General features: G+C 39.7%; 1 long non-coding RNA gene and 1 other non-coding gene across 3 annotated transcripts in view; one reads left to right on the forward strand and one right to left on the reverse strand.

Moving 5' to 3' along the window:
- The window catches only part of LOC132359576 (uncharacterized), a 100321-nt gene that overhangs the window by 68103 nt on the left and 11938 nt on the right, over positions 1-20280 (reverse strand). The window lies entirely within an intron of this gene.
- Positions 16369-16441, forward strand: TRNAA-UGC (transfer RNA alanine (anticodon UGC)). The gene has a single exon. It is a non-coding gene; the product is annotated as a tRNA-Ala (tRNA).

Here is a 20280-nt window from a genome sequence, read left to right on the forward strand (position 1 = left end):
ACCAAAGAAAGGACCCAGGGGAGACTTCTTTCCTTCACCTGAACTCTACAAGAACTGGAGCCTTGGTACCAGAGGAGGCCTCTTGTGCCCATCCACCTTCTCAGAGAGTCGAGATGAATTTGGGTGAGTCTCTTCTGGTTCTCAGATCTCCCAATTATTGGCTTATGATCCTGAGTTTTGGCAGTGTGTAACAGGTACCTGGCTCCCCAGTTGAAAGATACTGGGGAAACGCGGTTGAAAGACACTGGGAGTTGTTCAGTTGAGACAGTGAACAATCTGGACTGGGTGATTAGGTGAGAGGCTGGACTAACATTTTTGCCTCCAACTAACACTCAGCCAGGTTTATGTTCATACAAAACTTACACTTACGGGCTTCCCTGGTGGCACAGTGGTTAAGAATCCACCTGCCAATGCAGGGGGCATGGGTTCGAGCCCTGGTATGGGAAGATCCCACGGGCCGCGGAGCAACTAAGCCTGTGTGCCACAACTACTGAGCCTACGCTCTAGAGCCCGCGAGCCACAACTACTGAGCCTGTGTGCCACAACTACTGAAGCCCTCGCGCCTAGAGCCTGCTCCGCAACGAGAAGCCACCGCAACGAGAAGCCCGCGCACTGCAACGAACAGTAGCCCCCACTCGCCGCAAATGGAGAAAGACTGTGCGCAGCAACGAAGACACAACGCAGCCAAAAATAAATAAATAAATAAAATAAATTAAAAAAAAAAACTTACACTTACAAGTACTTACTTAATTGGGAATAAAAGGAAGTCTTGCCCTAAAGATGGTCAATATGGGGCTCTTTTATTGCATACACAGTTAAGTAACAGAAAACAGGCCATAAAACATCTTTTCAGAATTCTGACCTTAAAGAAACAAAAGCCTTTCTAGGTGGATCTTGCATTTCTCTCCTGTGAGATGTAAATATTCCAACTGATCTTCTTTAGGCATTGTGTGTGTGTGTGTGTGGGTGTGTTGTGTTTTGAGAACTTAGTCTCTGCCATCCAGAAGATACACATATTTTGTACATTTGTCAGCCAGGTGAATAGACTGGGATTCTGAGCAGTCTTTTTTCTGACTGTGTCAACTCTCAGGGGCTTTTTGACATCTTAACCTTCATTGCATCAGCTATACACTGAAGGCCTTTACATTTTTAGGCTATTTGGGGGAATAAACTTTCTGGATCTTGTATAGGTGGCATTCTTCATACTCTCTTGTGGGGACACCTCTTGTGTCTTATTGGTTTGAGTCACTATTAAGATATATCTCATCAATGGCCAGATGATGGATCCTTTAAATTGGAGAAACTTCTAAACTGGTAAATTTTTAAAGCGCTCTCCTTATAAACAGCTGTTTTATTGGTACGTATGAAAAAAACAGATTAGATGGTGGAAAATATATATACATACATAAAATAGTTAACCTAAGAACTATCTTAATTTAAAAAAATGGTTTGAGAATCTTTATTTGTGGTCTCTGCTTCCCCTCAATAAGTCTTATAGATGCTAACAAAAAACATTAGAATAATTAATATTAATTAGCTTGATTAACAGGGAAGTAAGAAAAAACTGAAGAAAAGTCTAAAGGCTTCTTCCCAACAAGGTGGAAATTTTAAGGGGACTCATCCTAAAAGGATAAAAATCTTTCAATGATTATTAAGAAATGGGATTAAAAACAAAAAAGTTTTGATACAACGCTACCTAAGGTTGAATGGGTCAAAGGGACCCCTTATTGGTCCCTAACTGTGTGGTCAGTCCACTCAACATGGCTGTCCTCTTGCTCTTTGTACAGCCCCTGATCAACCAGTCTCTGCTTCACCTGCACCCTACTCATGTGAACATGCTTACCCCCTGTCCTTTAGACCAGAAAGTCTCCACCTGCTAGTTTATTAAAGGGAAACATCTGCCCTTGTGAGGGTCGTTGACCTGAGGGGCTGTGAGGGGCATGCCCCAGCTGCTGGTTGCCCTGGTAACTGATGAGCCAACCCAACGTCAATTCCCCCTATAAATGGTAGCCTCCTTCTCCCCTCAGTAGCAGAGACTGCTGCTGTGTCCTGCCTGCCCTCTGCCACACACAGCGGGATGTCACTCCAGGACCTTGTTTCAGGTATGTAAGATCCCCTGTCTATTAAACCACTGATGTCTCTGTCGCTGTCTTGGGGCTGTTTCTTCGGTCTCAAGGCTGGGCAACTACAAGGCTTGCAGGCCCACGGAGTGCAGCCCAACACCAACTTTAAAGGGCCCCAAACAAGTCTGCTCTATTTACCAGTTTAAAATATACATATTTAAAAGGATGGAAGAAAGTTGCAGTGAGATACCTGATCAACAATTTCTTGAACCAACTAATCAAGTGAAAAAAATTAAGAAAAGGGACTGAGACCCTTGGCTCAGCATCTCACTGGGGACCCCAGAGACTTTTATACAAAAAAAGATAAAATGGTTGGGATAAAAAGGAATGTTTCTGAACTCCTTGTAAGACCAAGGCTTGTTGATGGGATCTTAATGGAAATTAAGGTTAAAAGTATAAAAGTTGATAGAATTAAGGTAAAAGTTTATCAAAATTGGTATATTTAAATGGGCTTTGTGTAAGATGGTTCCATTTCTTTTGCCTAAGTATATTGTGGGATAGACATTATGTCTCACTGGAGAATGCTTCCCCTGCCTGGTATTATAAGACACGGCATATGAATCTGCCACTAAGGAAATATTAAATATACTAAAGGAAACCAATAGGGTTACCTGGGCCTGCACAATATAAAGTAAAAACTGGGAGCAATATTCAGGGGCAAATTAAAAAAAATAATAGAGATTTTGTTCTGGATTTAACCTGTGCCTCAGAAAGAGGACCTTTGTTAAATGCCTTATGCAAGTTTTTGAAGCCATGATAAATTAAACCCTAAAATTCTAGAATATAGAACTCTTGAATTTCAGTTTTGTTGGAAATCTCATTGATATAAAAAAGCAAATAAAAGAAAATATGGTTTGGCAAATCAATCTTTTAATATCATGTAGGCAACAAACCAGTTCTTTGGAAATTTAAAAGCAACGGTCTTTGTCTTGAAAATCTCTACAAATCAGAAATGTAAATATAGCCCACAGTGACCTGAGCCTGAGCCTAATTAGCTCAATCAGGTAAAACCAGAAACCAAGGTTAAAAAAAAGAGAGAAAGGCCTTTTTAAACTGCTAGAAAGGCTCCCTCACCCAGAAGGCTCCCTCACCCAAAACCTAATTCATAGCCTCCTTAAGGGTTTATCAAGGAAAAATACAAATTTTAAGTCTTTCCCACAAATAGTAAATCCTTAGTCATCTGAGCAAATAAATTTAACTTCTTCCAACTGTTATTTATAAGCTAGTAAGTTTATATTGTAATACCTGATTCATAACTAAGTTTTTTAAGTGAAACTATGAGATCTCTAGTTTTGTCTATTTAAATGTCTGTGTACATATCATACATATGAGATGTCACTACCTCTGGATATACTCTCAAAATTAAATTTATAAAAGACCTCTATGTAGTTGACTTAAAAGTAAGGGCTTACAAACTAAATATTTCTAAATATAAAGGAAACTGGCCAGAATGAATTTCAGGTTCACGTGATCTAGGAAATATGCAATATTAAATTAATATCTATTAATATTAATAGCTTTTTAAGCTTGCTGACTTAATCAATATAGACATGTCTTTTATTGTACCAAGGTTTACTGAAGGTCAGTAAGTTCATATTATTTGTGTTGCAGAGTTTGTCAGCAAAAAAAAAAAAAAAAATTAACTTGGTATGGTGATACTTTATAAGTTTAAAGTTACCCGAGATAAGAATTTTCAGGTGAACTCTTAGGAATAATTGTTTTGGGTACGTCTGTCTAAAATAGTTTCTCCAGATTTTTGGTAATTTGAGCTTTGCTAAATTAAGTTAAATGATGGGAATTCATAGAATATCCAGGTCATTTCAAATAAGATAAAATACTGGAATATTAATTGCTAAGCAAGTCTAAATTTGCCTACTTTTGTCTCCTTACAAGAGGGAAGCTAAAGGTGTTTGGGTTTATTAGATGCACATCTTGTACCACATTGAAGAAAGAAATTATTCTCTGAGAACATGGATGTTTCTCGTGGTTATGTAATATTCCAATCAGAAAATGCTGATGGGGGCGTCCCTGGTGGCGCAGTGGCTAAGAATCCACCTGCCAATGCAGGGGACACGGCTTCGAGCCCTGGTCCAGGAAGATCCCACATGCTGCGGAGCAACTAAGCCCGTGCACCACAACTACTAAGCCTGCGCTCTAGAGCCCGCGAGCCACAACTACTGAGCCCGCATGCCACAACTACTGAAGCCCACGCACCTAGAGCCTGTGCTCTGCAACAAGAGAAGCCACCGCAATGAGAAGCCTGTGCACCACAATGAAGAGTAGCCCCCGCTCACCGCAACTAGAGAAAGCCCGCAAGCAGCAACAAAGACCAAATGTAGCCAAAAATAAATAAATAAATAAATAAATAATTTTTTAAAAATGCTGGTATGACAAACAATTCACAATTACTTGTTCCTTGTCAGTTTTCACTAGAGATTAAAGTTTTTAAGGGTTAAATTTGTAATATGTAATTAAAGCTAATAAAAAATATTAAGGGAAACATTTCAGTATGCAAGGAGAATGTGGCTTTCAGCACAAGAAGGTATGAGGAATGGAAGTACATTGTGTTAAGGGGAAACAGTGATTTTTGTCCTACAACTGGTTGTTTCTGGATGGAAAAAGGAACTAATATAGATACAGAAAGTTGTGGAAGGTTTGTAGAAAGGGAGCCCTGAAAAAGGAGTTTTATGCATGGTCAGGCTGGGATCAGATTAAACTTAATTAGGCAAATGTCTTTTGTTATTAAAAGTAGGCTGGTGCAGGACTGGATTTTGTTCTTCTCTCTGTTAAGAGAACAAAGTTTTCTTAGAATACTGCTTTTGATAACAGATTGTGTGAGCTTCTTTGCCTTCAAGTGATCTGCATCTGCTTTTTGAAATCTTTTGTCACTTTGGTTAAGTGAATAAGTATTATTTTGTAACCAAGCAGGACCCTATGGGGCCTTCCCAGGACAGACCTCTCTCCCCATATCCTCTGCCTGCCTCCTCTTTGTAGAAAAGCTGGGTCTCCCAGGCCTCCCCTGAGTCACAAAAGCCTGGTTCAAGAATTAATCATTGAAATAAGTCAGACAGAGAAAGACAAATACTGTATAATATCACTTACATGTGGAATCTAAAAAATACAACAAACTAGTGAATATAACAAAGAAGCTAACTCACAAATAATAGAGAACAAACTAGTGGTTACCAGTGCAGAGAGGGAAAGGAGGAGGGGCAATAAAGGGGTAGGGGATTAAGGGGTACAAACTATTAGGTATAAAATAAGCTACAGGGATGTATTGATACAACACAGGGAATATAGCCAATATTTTATAACTATAAATGGAGTATAACCTTTAAAAAATTGTAACTCACTGTATTGTACACCTGTAATTTATATAATATTGTACATCAACTATACTTCAATTAAAAAAGCAAACAATACAATTTTTTAAATGTTAAAAAAAAAGAGAGAATTAATAATTGCAAGGATGTGAACATGCAGTGACAAAAATAGCAGTTGGGCTAGGAAAACTGTTTTACAGATGCTAAAACCCCACCAAATGTAAGAAGTTAACTACTTGATGACCATGAGCATGTCCAGACCTACTGGAGCCTGAGAATTGATAATGTCAATCCCTGTGACACTGCCCTGTTAACCTCACCATCAACCAATCAGAATTGTGCATGAGCTGATCACACACCCTCCTATTCCCCTCCCACACCTTGTCTTTAAAAATGCTTCCCCAATAGAAGAGAACATAGGCAAAATATTCTCTGACATAAATCATAGCAAAGCATTCTTAAGTCAGTCTCCTAAGGCAAAAGAAATAAAAGCAAAAGTAAACAAATGGGACCTAATTAAACTTACTAGCTTTTGCACAGCAAAGGAAACTGTAAACAAAATGAAAAGACAACCTACAGAATGGGAGAAAATATTCCCAAATGATGCGACTGACAAGGGCTTAATTTCCAAAATATACAAACAGCTCATACAGCTCAATATAAAAAAAAAAACCCAATCCAAAAATGGGCAGAAGACCTAAATAGACATTTCTCCAAAGAAGATATACAGGTGGTCAATACGCACATAAAAAGATGCTCAACATCTCTGTTAGAGAAATACAAATCAAAACTATAATGAGGTATCACTTCACAACAGTCAGAATGGCCATCATCAAAAAGTCTTCAAATAATAAATGCTGGAGAGGGTGTGGAGAAAAGGGAATCCTCATAAACTGTTGGTGGGAATGTAAATTGGTGCAGCCACTATGGAGAACAGTATGGAGGTTCCTTTAAAACACTAAAAATAGAGTTACCATAGGATCCGCAATCCCCTCCTGGGCATATATCCAGAGAAAACTCTAAAAAGATACATGCAGGACTTCCCTGGTGGTCCAGGGGGTAAGACTGCACACTCCCAATGCAGGGGGCCCAGATTTGATCCCTGATTGGAGAACTAGATCCTGCATGCATGCTGCAACTAAGATATCCACATGCCGCATCTAAGACGTCCACATGCTGCAACAAAGGTCCTGCATGCCACAACTAAGACCTGGCGCAGCCTAAATAAATAAATAAATATTTTTTTAAAAAGATACATGCACCCCAATGTTCATAGCAGCACTATTTACAAGAGCCAAAACATGGAAGCAACCCAAATGTCCATCGACAGATGAATGGATAAAGATATGGTATATATATACAATGGAATATTACTCAGCCATAAAAAAATGAAATAATGCCATTTGCAGCAACGTAGATGGACCTAGAGATTATCGTACTAAGTGAAGTAAGTCAGAAAGAGAAAGACAAATACCATATGATATTACTTATATGTGGAATCTAAAATGGTACAAGTGAACTTATTTACAAAACAAACAGATTCACAGACATAGAAAACAAACTTATAGTTACCAAAGGGGAAAGGGGGAGGGGTGGAGATAAATTAGGAGCTTGGGATTAAAACACACTACTATACATAAAATAGACAAACAACAAGGTCCTACTGTATAGGACAGGGAACTATATTCAATATCTTGTAACAACCTGTAGTGGAAAAGAATCTGAAAGAATACATATGTATAACTTAGTCTGCACACCAGAAACTAACACAACATTGTAAACCAACTATACTTAAATTTTTTTAAAAAAAGCTTTCCTGAAACCCACTGGGGAGTTTGGGTCTTTTGAGCATGAGCCACCCCATTCTCCTTGCTTGGCCCTGCAATATACCCTTCTCCACCCCAAACTGACATTTCAGTTAGTTTGGTCCCACTGTGCATCAGGCACACAAACCTGGGTTCAACAATAGTTTCACAGTGACCTATGATCCTATATGACCAAGTGTTTTGAAACCTTTTTGATATTTTTTGACAAACTTCCCAAATATCGAATTTTAAATAAAGTTCTTTTGACTTCCAGCGGACTTTGGGATGCTTCAAAGGGCCCTTGAAACATCCCAAAGAGAGATATTAAAACTAATTAGGTTTATTTATGTTATATTACATGGGAAACATTATCAAAAAGTGGTTATAAAATCATCTTAGGGCTTCCCTGGTGGCGCAGTGGTTAAGAATCCACCTGCCAATGCAGGGGACACGGATTCGAGCCCTGGTCCAGGAAGATCCCACATGCCACAGAGCAACTAAGCCTGTGTACCACAACTAGAGCCCAGGAGCCACAACTACTGAGCCCACGTGCCACAACTACTGAAGCTCGCGTGCCTAGAGCCTGTGCTCCGCAACAAGAGAAGCCACGGCAATGAGAAGCCTACGCACCACAACGAAGAGCAGCCCCCACTCGCTGCAACTAGAGAAAGCCCGCGCGCAGCAACAAAAACCCAATGCGACCAAAAATAAATAAATAAATTTTTTTAAAAATCATCTTAGGTTAGATGTCATTAACATAGATATTCCAATATTTATATAATTCATAAAATTCTGATATGTCTTGGTATAATGTTATCAGTTGCAATTCTAGTTGTTTTAAAATGTTGTACGTCACAGAAATATCCAAGTTTCTTGTTGATTACATTGTAATCAGAACTTTAACCACACCAAAGTCTTGTCAAAGACTTATAGACAATCGCTGTTTTACTCTGATCCTATAAAATGAAGATCTTCAAAAAGATTTATAAAAAGGACTTTTTGACAAATATAAGTTTCTGATAACTTTTAGATCATACTACTGAACTGGGTAAGAAATTACAAAACTCTAATGGAAAATCTACGACTTCATCCAGATCAACAGGAATTAATTACATGGGAGTAAAGGAACTGATAAATGATTTATAATTTTACAACTTCTTTCTGAAATATACTGGTTTTTAATCTTTGTTTTCCAGAAAACCTTTCCTCTTACAGTATGACATACAACAAGTTGATAAAGTTTACCTTTGTAAACAAAGATGAAACACATGTCTTTTTCTCTCTACCTGATCTTTCCAGAATTTGGCCTCTCTAGCTGACACCCTTGTGTACTTGATGACTTTTTGTTATCAGATTGCAACTAGTTATACTAATCATGTTTTAATTTGTTCTCTCTTGTTTTCAAATTACACCTTGTGCCTCTCTGTGCACTATGACTTTATTAATGTTACTAGCTGTATTACTTATACCCTGTCTGTTTTATAAGATTATTTGTCTCTTGCATTAACAAATGTATAACCAGGCCTTCAACAAAATTAATGATGGCTAAACGTCTTGAGGCAGTTGAGCATATATAACTCTACATAGAACAGTTATAATAGTGCAACTCTAGATATGGGAAGAGGCAGCAAGGGAAAACATTCCTTGGATCATAATATATTACCAGAGAATTTTATTTTTTTTATTTTTTTATTTTTTTTTAATTATTTATTTATTTATTTAATTTATTTATGGCTGTGTTGGGTCTTCGTTTCTGCGCGAGGGCCTTCTCCAGTTGCGGCAAGTGGGGGCCACTCTTCATCACAGCGCGCGGGCCTCTCACTATGGCAGCCTCTCTTGTTGCGGAGCACAGGCTCCAGACGCGCAGGCTCAGCAATTGTGGCTCACGGGCCCAGTTGCTCCGCGGCATGTGGGATCTTCCCGGACCGGGGCTTGAACCCGTGTGCTCTGCATTGGCAGGCAGACTCTCAACCACTGCGCCACCAGGGAAGCCCAACCAGAGAATTTTAGATCATCAACAGGGCCTAATCAAAAAATTAGCACATCAAGTGGCCTATCAACAGAATCTTCCCCTGATCTAGGAATGAACCTTCCTAGTGTCACGGGACAAAATTAGTCACGAAATGCCTCCCAAACATTGGTCAAATCTATGACCAAGAGGAGGCCCTGTGGACAAAGAATGTTGCCTGCCATTTCAGTAAACAAAGGATGTTGCAGCCATCAGCTACTGCGGCCAGCCCTGATGGTGCACCCTAAGGGAACTCAGGATGGAGATAAACAGGATACTGGCCCTAGATAAGGTGTGTATCAAAGGAATAATTTCAATGAGCCCAGGCTCTTGAATCTTCCCATACACAGAAAAGCCCTAAATTCATAACTTGAGGTCTGGTTTTCTTTGACAGTAATCTTTTGATGTTCCAATTACCTGGGTTGTTTTTTGTTTCTGTTTTGTTTTGTTTTTGCAAAAATTCTTACATATCCTGACTTCTCCTTACTCTTTGGAATAGTTCCTCAGAGCTATCTGAGAGTCTGCCTCCTGGGCTTAAGTCCTCAGTTAGTCAATAAAACATAATTCTCAACTTTCAGATTGTGCATTTTTTTCATTCAACACACTTCTGGGCAGTTATCCTAAGAACATAATTAAAGATATGTGCAGAGACTTAACTGCAAGGACATTCATCTCAATATTGTTGACAAAAGTAAAAAACTGGAGTCAACTAAATGCTAGCAGTAAATGACTGACTAGTTTATACTATAATTTACTTAACCAGACAATGGGATATTATGCAGCCATTAACAATTATGCACAGGGGAATATTTAATGACATGAAAATATGTTCACAATGCCCTAAGTAAAAAAAAAAGCAAGCGTAAAAACAATTTAAAGGGGGATTTCCCTGGTGGCGCAGTGGTTAAGAATCCGGCTGCCAATGCAGGGGACACAGGTTCAAGCCCTGGTCCGGGAAGATCCCACATACCGCGGAGCAACTAAGCCCCTGTGCCACAACTACTGAGCCCACATGCCACAACTACTGAAGCCCACACGCATAGAGCCCGTGCTCTGCAACAAGAGAAGCCACGGCAATGAGAAGCCTACGCACCGCAACGAAGAGTAGCCCTCACTCACCACAACTAGAGAAAAGCAAGTGCGCAGCAAAGAAGACCCAACACAGCCAAAAATAAAATAAATAAATAAATTTATTTTTTTTTAAAGTTAAAGTATATAACATCCCATTTTAAAATTTAGAGATAAATAGGCATCGAAAAGCTCTGAGAGGCCAGCATCAAGATGTTAACAATGGTGGCTTTAAGAGTGATTTCTATTTTTTTCCTTTGGGATCTATATATTTAAATTTTCCACAATAAGTACATTGCTTTTCCAAGCAAACTTATTTGTATTAATAGCATATACTTTGCTCACAGGTTGCAATGAGGATAAAATAGGATAATGCACCTGAAAAACACTTTCAGTAGTGTAAAGCACTATACTAACATTACTGATGCCGAAAGCTCAGCTTCTCTGTACACCAGTGCCAAATTGAATCTCGGAGGCAAGAGTTTTGGGTGAAGCAGAAAAGAATAGCTTTGGGACTTCCCTGGTGACACAGTGGTTAAGAGTCCACCTGCCAATGCAGGGCACACAGGTTCGATCCCTGATCTGGGAGGATCCCACACGCCATGGAGCAACTAAGCCCGCACGCCACAACTACTGAGCCTATGTTCTAGAGCCTGCAAGCCACAGCTACTGAGCCTGTGCGCCACAACTACTGAAGCCTGCGTGCCTAGAGCCCGCTCACCGCAACAAAGACTAGCCCCCACTCACCACAGCTAGAGAAAGCCTGAGCAGCCACAGGACCAAACACAGCCCCAAAAAATTAATTAATTAAAAAATAAAATTTAAACAGACAAATAAATTCTATTTAAAAAAAAAAAAAGAAAGAAAAGAATAGCATTATTGCTTTGCCAGGCAAAGGGGGCCAGAGCAGGCTAATGCCCTCAAAGCTGTGTGTCCCAACTTGGAGAAGTTTTATAGTAATGGTTCAAAGAGGACATGATCAGCTCATAGACGTTCTTCTGATGGGTTAGTGGTGAGGTAAGTAGGAGTCAGCATCATCAGCCTTCAGGTTCCAAATGGTCTGGGGTCTACATGCTTGTGGGCAGCATACCATCTTTAATCCTTAACTTCTCTCATCTGGAGGGGGTTTCAGTATCTGCAAAATAGCTGAAAGATATTGTGGTGTGTATCCCTTGATGGGTAACCAGGACCCTGCCCCAAGGCTGCACTATTCCTTCTCTTGACTGTTTGTTTCTCCCTTGTCTTGCATCCCCCCCTTTCCCTAATTAACAACTGCTTGAATCTGCCCGTTGGAACTCAGGGAAGGTCATGGAGGCTGAATGAAGGTAATCAAAGAAATGGGGGGATACAGAAAGGCTTTGTGCCCAGGATCCCCACAGGGCCCTGCCTGGTATCACTATGATCTACTCTACCTAAACCTGAGTGTCCTTCCCCATCATTCCTGTATAGAACCTGTCTTCCTATTTGAGATCTCCTTTGTTACATTCTTCTATAGGTCATCTCCACACCAGTTGACCACCAAACAATTCCTTCTTCCTACCCTCAAACTGTAGCAGACCCGTTTCTTCACCCATCTTATCTTTTTTTTTTTTTTAAAAACATTGCTTTTTTAATTTTATTTAATTAATTTATTTAGTTAGTTAGTTATGGCTGTGTTGGATCTTCTTTTCTGTGCGAGGGCTTCCTCTAGTTGTGGCAAGCGGGGGCCACTCTTCATCGCGGTGCGCGGGCCTCTCACTGTCGCAGCCTCTCTTGTTGCGGAGCACAGGCTCCAGACGCGCAGGCTCAGTAATTGTGGCTCACGGGCCCAGTTGCTCCGCGGCATGTGGGATCTTCCCAGACCAGGGCTCGAACCTGTGTCCCCTGCATTGGCAGGCAGATTCTCAACCACTGCGCCACCAGGGAAGCCCACCCATCTTATCTTTATACTTTAACAAATGTTCACATAGTTAGCAAACCATGGGGCTTGTCTTTTTTTCATAAATAGTAGATTATTAAAAACCCAGTGATATTATGCCAGTGAAGAGCCACATTTCCATTTATTCTTTTCCCATTTGCAACCCCTTCAATTGTTACTCTGCTTTGTCTCTTCATATCCTACCCTATTCACTGTGTTCACTACCCCCATCCCATTTAGATCTGCCTAAGCCTGTAACCTCTCTTCTTTCTTTCATTCCTTCATCTATTCATCCAAAAAATATTGTTTGGTTGCGTGATATGCAACAGTCACTGACTAGTTGCTGGGCCATAAGGATGAATAAAATACAAAGGAAGTGGAAGGAAGGACAACATAGGTGACGGGGGACAGATGAGTAAAGACTCAGAGGTAAAAAAGAGCATGACATTACAGAAGACCTAGTTTTATTAGAGAGTGAGTATTGAATGAGACACTGCTGCTTTCAAGCAGTCAGGAGCCTGCTAGAAGCTACTGCTCACGCAGACCTCACAGCCCTGAATCAGCTGGGAAGCACCAGGGCCACTGTGAAAACTCACATACAGGAAGCTCATACAGCCACTTACCAACACTGCCAGAAGAGAATGGGGCAAATGCCTTGGGCTTCTCTTCTGCTTTCCACACTTGCCAAGAGCGCCTCATTGGCAGAACATAAACTACAGCAAGAACGCTGAAAGCAAAGGAGTCTGGGGAATCCTGTTCCCAGGTTTCCAGACTTTGTGATACAAAGGAGAGCACACAATGGGCGGAAGAGGCACTGACTGCCCAGGGCACCCTTCCTCCAGGCCCTTATTACAGTTTCGTGCTTTCCTCCAGCATACAATGGGGTGGATGCTGGATTCTGCATTTATTTCATTGTCTCCTATCACAGCTGCTTTGCTATTCCAACCAGGTTGTAACACTCTGAGAAGAAAGTCCACTTGTTTGAATCCTTTCTTTGAATCCCCTCAATGCCTGGCAAGCATATTGCTTCACACGTAGAAGATACACAATAGATATGTGCAAATAGCTGCGGTGTTGAAACTTGAATTCTGGCCTTCTGGCTCCCAATTCAGAGTTCCACCCAACATCACTCAGTCTTTCTTCATTAACAGGATGTCTTTTTTTTTTTAATGGAAGTTAAGTATGTGTTTGAAATTGCTCAGTTCGGTTTTGCTTAGCAGAGAAATTCCTCTAGAGTAAAAAGAACTGAATAGACTACAATGATTGAAAAGTTGTCAGCAGACGCTGGGTCAGATTAGTGGAACACTGGTATCTATGAAGAGTAGTTTCAACTTCCCAGTGAGGTAATGATGAAAAAATAAATGGGACTGAAGAAAACTGCAGCTGGACCCAACCAGCTATTTTTGCAGAATAGGTCAACTCAATCTCATCTGTTTCAAACTAATGGAGAAGCAAATGGAGATGGTCTCTCTACAGTTTTAGTAGTAAATAATAAGCTCATGATGTCAATAGGAGAACCAAGACAAGAAAGTTGATTAGATTTGTTATGGAATTTTTTTGGTAAGGATGAATCTGCAGCTTAAGATGATAATAACAATCACACAAGTGCAAACTGATGTTTTTTGGTTTTTGCTTTTTTTACTTTTGGCTGTGTTGGGTCTTCGTTGCTGCGCGCTGGCTTTCTCTAGTTGCAGCCAGGGAGGGCTACTCTTCGTTGTGGTGCGCAGGCTTCTCATTGCCATGGCTTCTCTTGTTGCGGAGCACAGGCTCTAGGCACGCGAGCTTCAGTAGTTGTGGCACGTGGGCTCAGTAGTTGTGGCTCCTGGGTTGTGGCACATGGGCTTAGTTGCTCCGCGGCATGTGGGATCTTCCCAGACCAAGGCTCGAACCCATGTTCCCTGCATTGGCAGGCGGATTCTTAACCACTGTGTCACCAGGGAAGCCCCCAAACTGATGTTTATTGGGTGCTTCTCATGTGCCAGGCACCACTCTAAAAATTGTGTATGATCTCACTTAAACCTCATGAGAGCCCCATGTGGTACTTTTACAGATGAGAGAACTACAGCACAGAAAAGGTAACTGACATGCCTAAAGACACACATCTAGGAAGTAGTGTCATCAGGATACAAACCCAGGCAGTCTGAGATGATCCTCGTGCTTAGCCACTGTTCTATACAGCCAGAAATGTGGCACCTGGGCAGTTATCACTCACTGTTAAAAATTCAAACAACTATGTCAGTAGTTGTTTGAGACTGTCAGTAATGACTATATCAAACAAATCATTGTACTTAACATTACTCTGACTCATGAATTCGCTAGTTGCTATTACCTGTTTACATATATGAACCAAAGTGTCTCATATATATAACTTTATAACATTAGATAAATGTCACTTAACTTTTCTGAGTTTTATTCCAGATCATGCAACCCTTATTCTTTCTAGCTTATTAGACAAAATGTGGAAGAGAGTCTGCCAAGGAATTCCAGAAGTTTATTAGCAAATGAACAGGCAACGGAAGTGGTGAGATCAGGTTAGAGCTGAGGAGGATCACACGGTGCTCCTCTGCCCTCCAGAGGCCATTCTGACTCCAGCCTGGGTCAGGGGCCTGGGAGTCTGAAGCTGCTTGAGAGGTCTAGCCTGACCACAGGGCGTCTGGGAAGGCCAAGTGGATGCCAAAACCATCCTAAAATGTGCATTCCACTTCAGAATAGATCTGAAAACCTATCTTCCATCCCCTCTTCAACCCAATACAGCCTTTCTATGGCAAGCTCACGCTCTGGGGCAGGAGCACTGATGGGAACCATTCTCACTATAAAACTAAGACTGAAGTTGAGCTCTATCTAAGGCCCAACTGGAGTGGTGATTGTTTATCCTTCCCCACCTGCTCCTGCTGTTTCTCTTTCCCCTATTCTCATTAAATAATGCTTCATCCTGCAAATATTAGTCACTTTTAGTCATTAAATAACCCAGCACCCTGGGATATTTTAAGGGGCCAAACTCTCAGTGGGTATCTCTTCCTGAAGAGAGTTGAATTCTCACTAAGGAGCCAGATCAATAAAACGCTGGCCTAAGAGTCAAAATAGCAGGATGGCTCTTCCTCTGCCCTCTTCCCTGCCCTTCCTTGCCCAATCTTTGAAGGTGGCAGTGTGGCTGCCAAAAAGGCAGCCACAGGGAGAGAACAAACTAAGGCAGATGCTGGCCAAGGAAATGGCATCAGGGCTGAGACTGAGAAGTTGGCAGGACCAAGAAGAAGGCCAGCCAAGTAGGCAGTCTTTGTGGTTGGGAAATTGGTTACATACAGGAAGATTGAGAAATAAGTAAATATATGACAATGAGAGCCAGGTTTATCAGGGCCTGAGGAGGAATTTACACAAATGGAATGGAGGAAGACTAGAGAAAAAATGGAGGTATTGGATTGGAATTAGAGATGTTGGTGTGAACTCATACTTGATGAAATAAATAGATGATAGATAGATAGATAGATAGGATAGATCATCAGTGGATGCCTGTGATACAGTTATTATAAGCATACTAAACACCCAGATCTTGGTTTCTAAATACCATTCTCCACTAAAAGGAATCGGGGGGGGGGGGGAGGGATAAATTAGGAGATTGGGATTGACATATACATGCTACTAGATATAAAATAAATAACTAATAAGAACCTACTGTATACTCAATACTCTGTAATGACCTATATGGGAATAGAATCTAAAAAAGAGTGGATATATGTATATGTATAACTGGTTCACTTAGCTTTACAGCTGAAACTAATACAACATTGTAAGTCAACTATACACCAATAAAAATTAATTTTGAAATAAAAATAAACAAATAAAAGGAACCAGGGCTCCTTGAAGAAATGACTGATTCCAGGACTGGGGCATAAAATGAGCTTGGAACATCCTGTTGTAGCAGAAAATAAGGAAGTGCTCAAAGAACACTTTGATATGTCCAAAGGACAGGGGACTCAGCTTGAGAGGGTTCTCACTAGCCAAAACTGGAACAATCTGATCATCATAATAATGTTATAATAATGATAGTACCAGATCTTAATCCATTGACTAACATAGGAATCCATGAGTCTATACTGATGTGAATAAATGAATGAAAGAATGACTGAATAAGAAAGAAGAGGGGACTTCCCTGGTGGTCCAGTGGTTAAGACTCTGTGCTTGCAATGCAGGGGGCCCGGGTTCAATCACTGGTCAGGGAACTGGGATCCCAAATACCAAAGAAAAAGAAAAAAAAAAAGAAGGGAAAGTGCTTTCTGACAATTGAATGTCATCTAGTAATGTAGAAGGAATGATTGACGTTAAAAATCACCATGTGGCAGCCATCATATTGGTGGCTGATTTAGGCAGGAGTCATCAATGGATACTAAGATTGGTGAGTAAAGCTTGATGAGGAACAGGATATTGGGATAGTCTTGGACTATCTCCCTACAAAACACTATTAAATTACAAATGGGAAAATGATGACATCACAGTGGAGAAACTTGGCAGTATCAACTTAGCCAGGTGATCTTGGTTAACGTCATCAGCAATGGGACAGGTTGATATTGGATATCTCCCAATGTGATTCTCTAAGAAGAGCACATCATCAGTTTGTTTGTTTGTTTGTTTGTTTTGGGGGGGTTGGGTGGTACTCCTGCCAAGAATGTATGGCCTGAGTCTGGATGTGAGGAAGCATCAGACAAACCCCAATCAACGGTACTAACAGAATGAAACGTGTATACTCTTTAAAACTGTCAACGGTCATGAAAGACATTAACATTAAGGAATATTAAGGAACTATTCTAGGTTACAGGAGATTAAAGAGACATGACAACTAAATGCTACATGATACTGGATTGGATTCTAGACCACAGAAAAGAGGAAGAGAATGGAATAGTTGTCAAAATTTTAACAGGGTCTATGGATTGAATAATAGTGTTGTATCAATGTTGATTTTCTGATTCTGGATGGTTGTAGTATGATTATATATCAAAGTGCTCTTATTTGGGGGAAATGCACTGTGGTATTTAAGGGGTGGGTCATTATGTTTGCAACTTGTTCTCAGAGAAAGAATCATCATATACATTAGAGGGAAAGAGAAATATGGTAAAATGTTAAAAATTAGGGAATCTAGGTAAAGAGAATATGGAAGTTTTGTGTACTGTTCTTGCAACTTTTCTCTCAGTTTGAAATTATCTCAAGATAAAATATTTTTAAATGATATGCCATACTGACTAAAATTAAAAAGACGGATAATGCCTAGTGCTACCAAGGGTATGGAAGAATAGGAACTCTGATACATTGTTGTGGGGTTATAAACCGGTACAACTACTTTGGAAAACTGTAAGGCCGTCATAAATGTACCCTATGACTCAGTAATTCTTCTCCCAGGTATATACCCCAAGAGAGATGCTCTCATATGTGCACTACACATATAAGAAGGTTTGGCCAGCACTATTTGTAATGGTCAAAAACTAGAAAAAAAAAATATCAGTTATCAATTACTGCAAAACAAATTACGCCAAAAGTTAGCAGCTGATAACATAGACATTAACATCGCACAGATTCTGTGAGTCGGGAATCCAGTGTGGCTTAGCTCTTAGTCTCTCATGATGTTGCTGTCAAATTGTCAGCCATTGGGCTGCAGTCATTTCAAGGTTTGCCTGGAGCTGGAGAATCTGCTTCCAAGCTCATTCATCTCTCACCACTTGGACCTCTCCAGAGGGTTGACTCATGACATGACACTGATTTCCCCCAGGTAAGCAAACTAAGAGAGAGAACCCACAATGGAAGCCACAGTCTTTTCGCAACCTAATCGCAGAAGTGAAAATCCATCACTTTTGCCGTATTCTATTCATTAGAGACTAGTCACTGGGTCCAGCTCACACTCAGGGAGAGAGGATTACACAATGTGATAAATAACAGGAGACAAGGATCACTAGGGGCTATCTTAGAGACTACCTACTACACAACCCAAGTGTCCAACAATGTTAGAACAGGTAAATAAATTACGGTCTATTTAAATACAGCGCAATATTAAAGAATAAAAAAGAAACAAATGAATTACAGCTACTTGCATCAAGAAATGACTCTCACAGACAAAATGTTGGGAAAAAATAAACACAAAAAATAATCATATGGTATGATTCTATTTACACAACATTCAAAAAGAGGCAAAACTAAACCACGATAATAGAAGTCATATAAAGGTTGCCTTTGCAGTGGAAGGATGGAGTAATGACTAGGAAGGATGCTTCCAGAATGTCGGTAATAATTTAGATCCTAACCTGGATCACACTTACATGGGGGGGTTCATTTCATAAAAATGTATCGAGCTGTACACTTTTGGTGTCTGTGCTCTTCTGTTTGCTTAGTATACTTCAATTAAAGATTTTACTTAAAAAAATTAATCCCCCAAAATTCAGAATTGGGTTTATTTGGTAACTTTTTATTTTGATATAATTTCAAGTTTATAGAAAAGTTGCAAGACTCATACAAGGCACTCCAACATACTCTTTCCCCAGATTCACTAAGTGTTTACATTTTGCCCCATTTGCTTTATTATTCTTTCTGTGTATGTGTATTCATTTTTTTCTGAACCATTTGAAATTAAGTTGCAAACGTCGTACCTATTTGCCCCTAAATATTTCAATGGGCATTTCCTATGAACAAGGACATTCTCTTATATAATCACAATACAATTGTCAAAATCAGGAAATTTAACTTTGATACAATACCATTGTCTAATCTACAGTCCCAAGTAAAATTTCATCAATTGTTACACAATGTCCTTCCTTTGTTTTTAAGTGCAGTCTCCAATTCCAGGATTATATGTTACATTTAGCTGTCATGTGTCTTTAGTCTCCTTTAATCTGGAACAGTTAATCAGTTTTTCATGTCCTTGACTTTTTTGAAGACTACAGGCCAGTTATTTGTAGACAATCCCTCAGTTTGGATTAGTCTGATGTCTCTTCATGATTAGATTCAGATTATGCATTTTTGGCAGGAATGCCAACTTGTCAATGCATCACATCAGAGGTACATGATGCTACTTGGTCTCCTTATTGGTAATATTAATTTTGATTATTTGATTAAGTGTCTACCAGATTGTGCCACTGTAAAATTACTATTTTTCCCTGTGTAATCACTAGATAATCTTGAGACTATGTAAGTGTCATGTTCCTTAGCAAACTCCCCCACAAATCTTAGCTTCCTTTGATGATTCTTGCCTGAAGCAATTATTAATATGGTGGTTGCCAAATGGTGATTTTCTAATTCCATCATTCCTTCCACATTTATCACATTTATTAGTTGGCGTTCTGCTGGAAGGAGATTTTCCCTTCTTTACCTTTTATATATTTATTCATTCATTTGTGTACATCAGTATGGATTCATGGATTATTTTAGTTAGTGGATTACCATGTTATTATTAATTCTGAGGTTCTGTTCTCAATTTGGCTAATAGGAGATCTAGGATAAATTCTTGACCTGACTTATTACTAGCCAAGTGACCTTATACTCTGAAATTCCCTCATACTGAAATAAAAATAGAATGTGAATTTGGACTTCACAATGTACCCAAGTACAACAAATGTATAGGGGAAAGGCAGTACAACATAAGAGAAGAGGGAAAATTAGAGAAAGGCTATGAACCTTAAGTTGAGAAATCTCCCTAGATTTTATCTTTAAGTTTCAGTAATAAATGGTTAACTCAAAGTAAATGACAACAGCAGGGATGAATGTTGTCTCTATTAAAACCTGCCATGTTTGAAATCAGGAAGAAACAGTAGTTAAAGTTCACAGAGAAATAACTTCAGACTTCGTTTTTCTTTGCCGTAAAGACTCCATTTTCCATCAACTCACCACGCACGGTTCCCTTTTCATTTGGCTGAAGGCTCCGTGTTAAAGTATCAACTAACAACAGTAAGAACTAGAAGTTCACCTATAACTTAGCACAATACAAAAAGAAATTGTTTATAAGACCAGGTTATTTTTTCTTATTCTTATCCAGTCTCAATAGGATGATGACTTTTTAAGTAATCACTTTTTATTTATGGAG

The sequence above is a fragment of the Balaenoptera ricei genome, chromosome 2, assembly GCF_028023285.1.
Source record: "Balaenoptera ricei isolate mBalRic1 chromosome 2, mBalRic1.hap2, whole genome shotgun sequence".
NCBI lineage: Eukaryota > Metazoa > Chordata > Mammalia > Artiodactyla > Balaenopteridae > Balaenoptera > Balaenoptera ricei.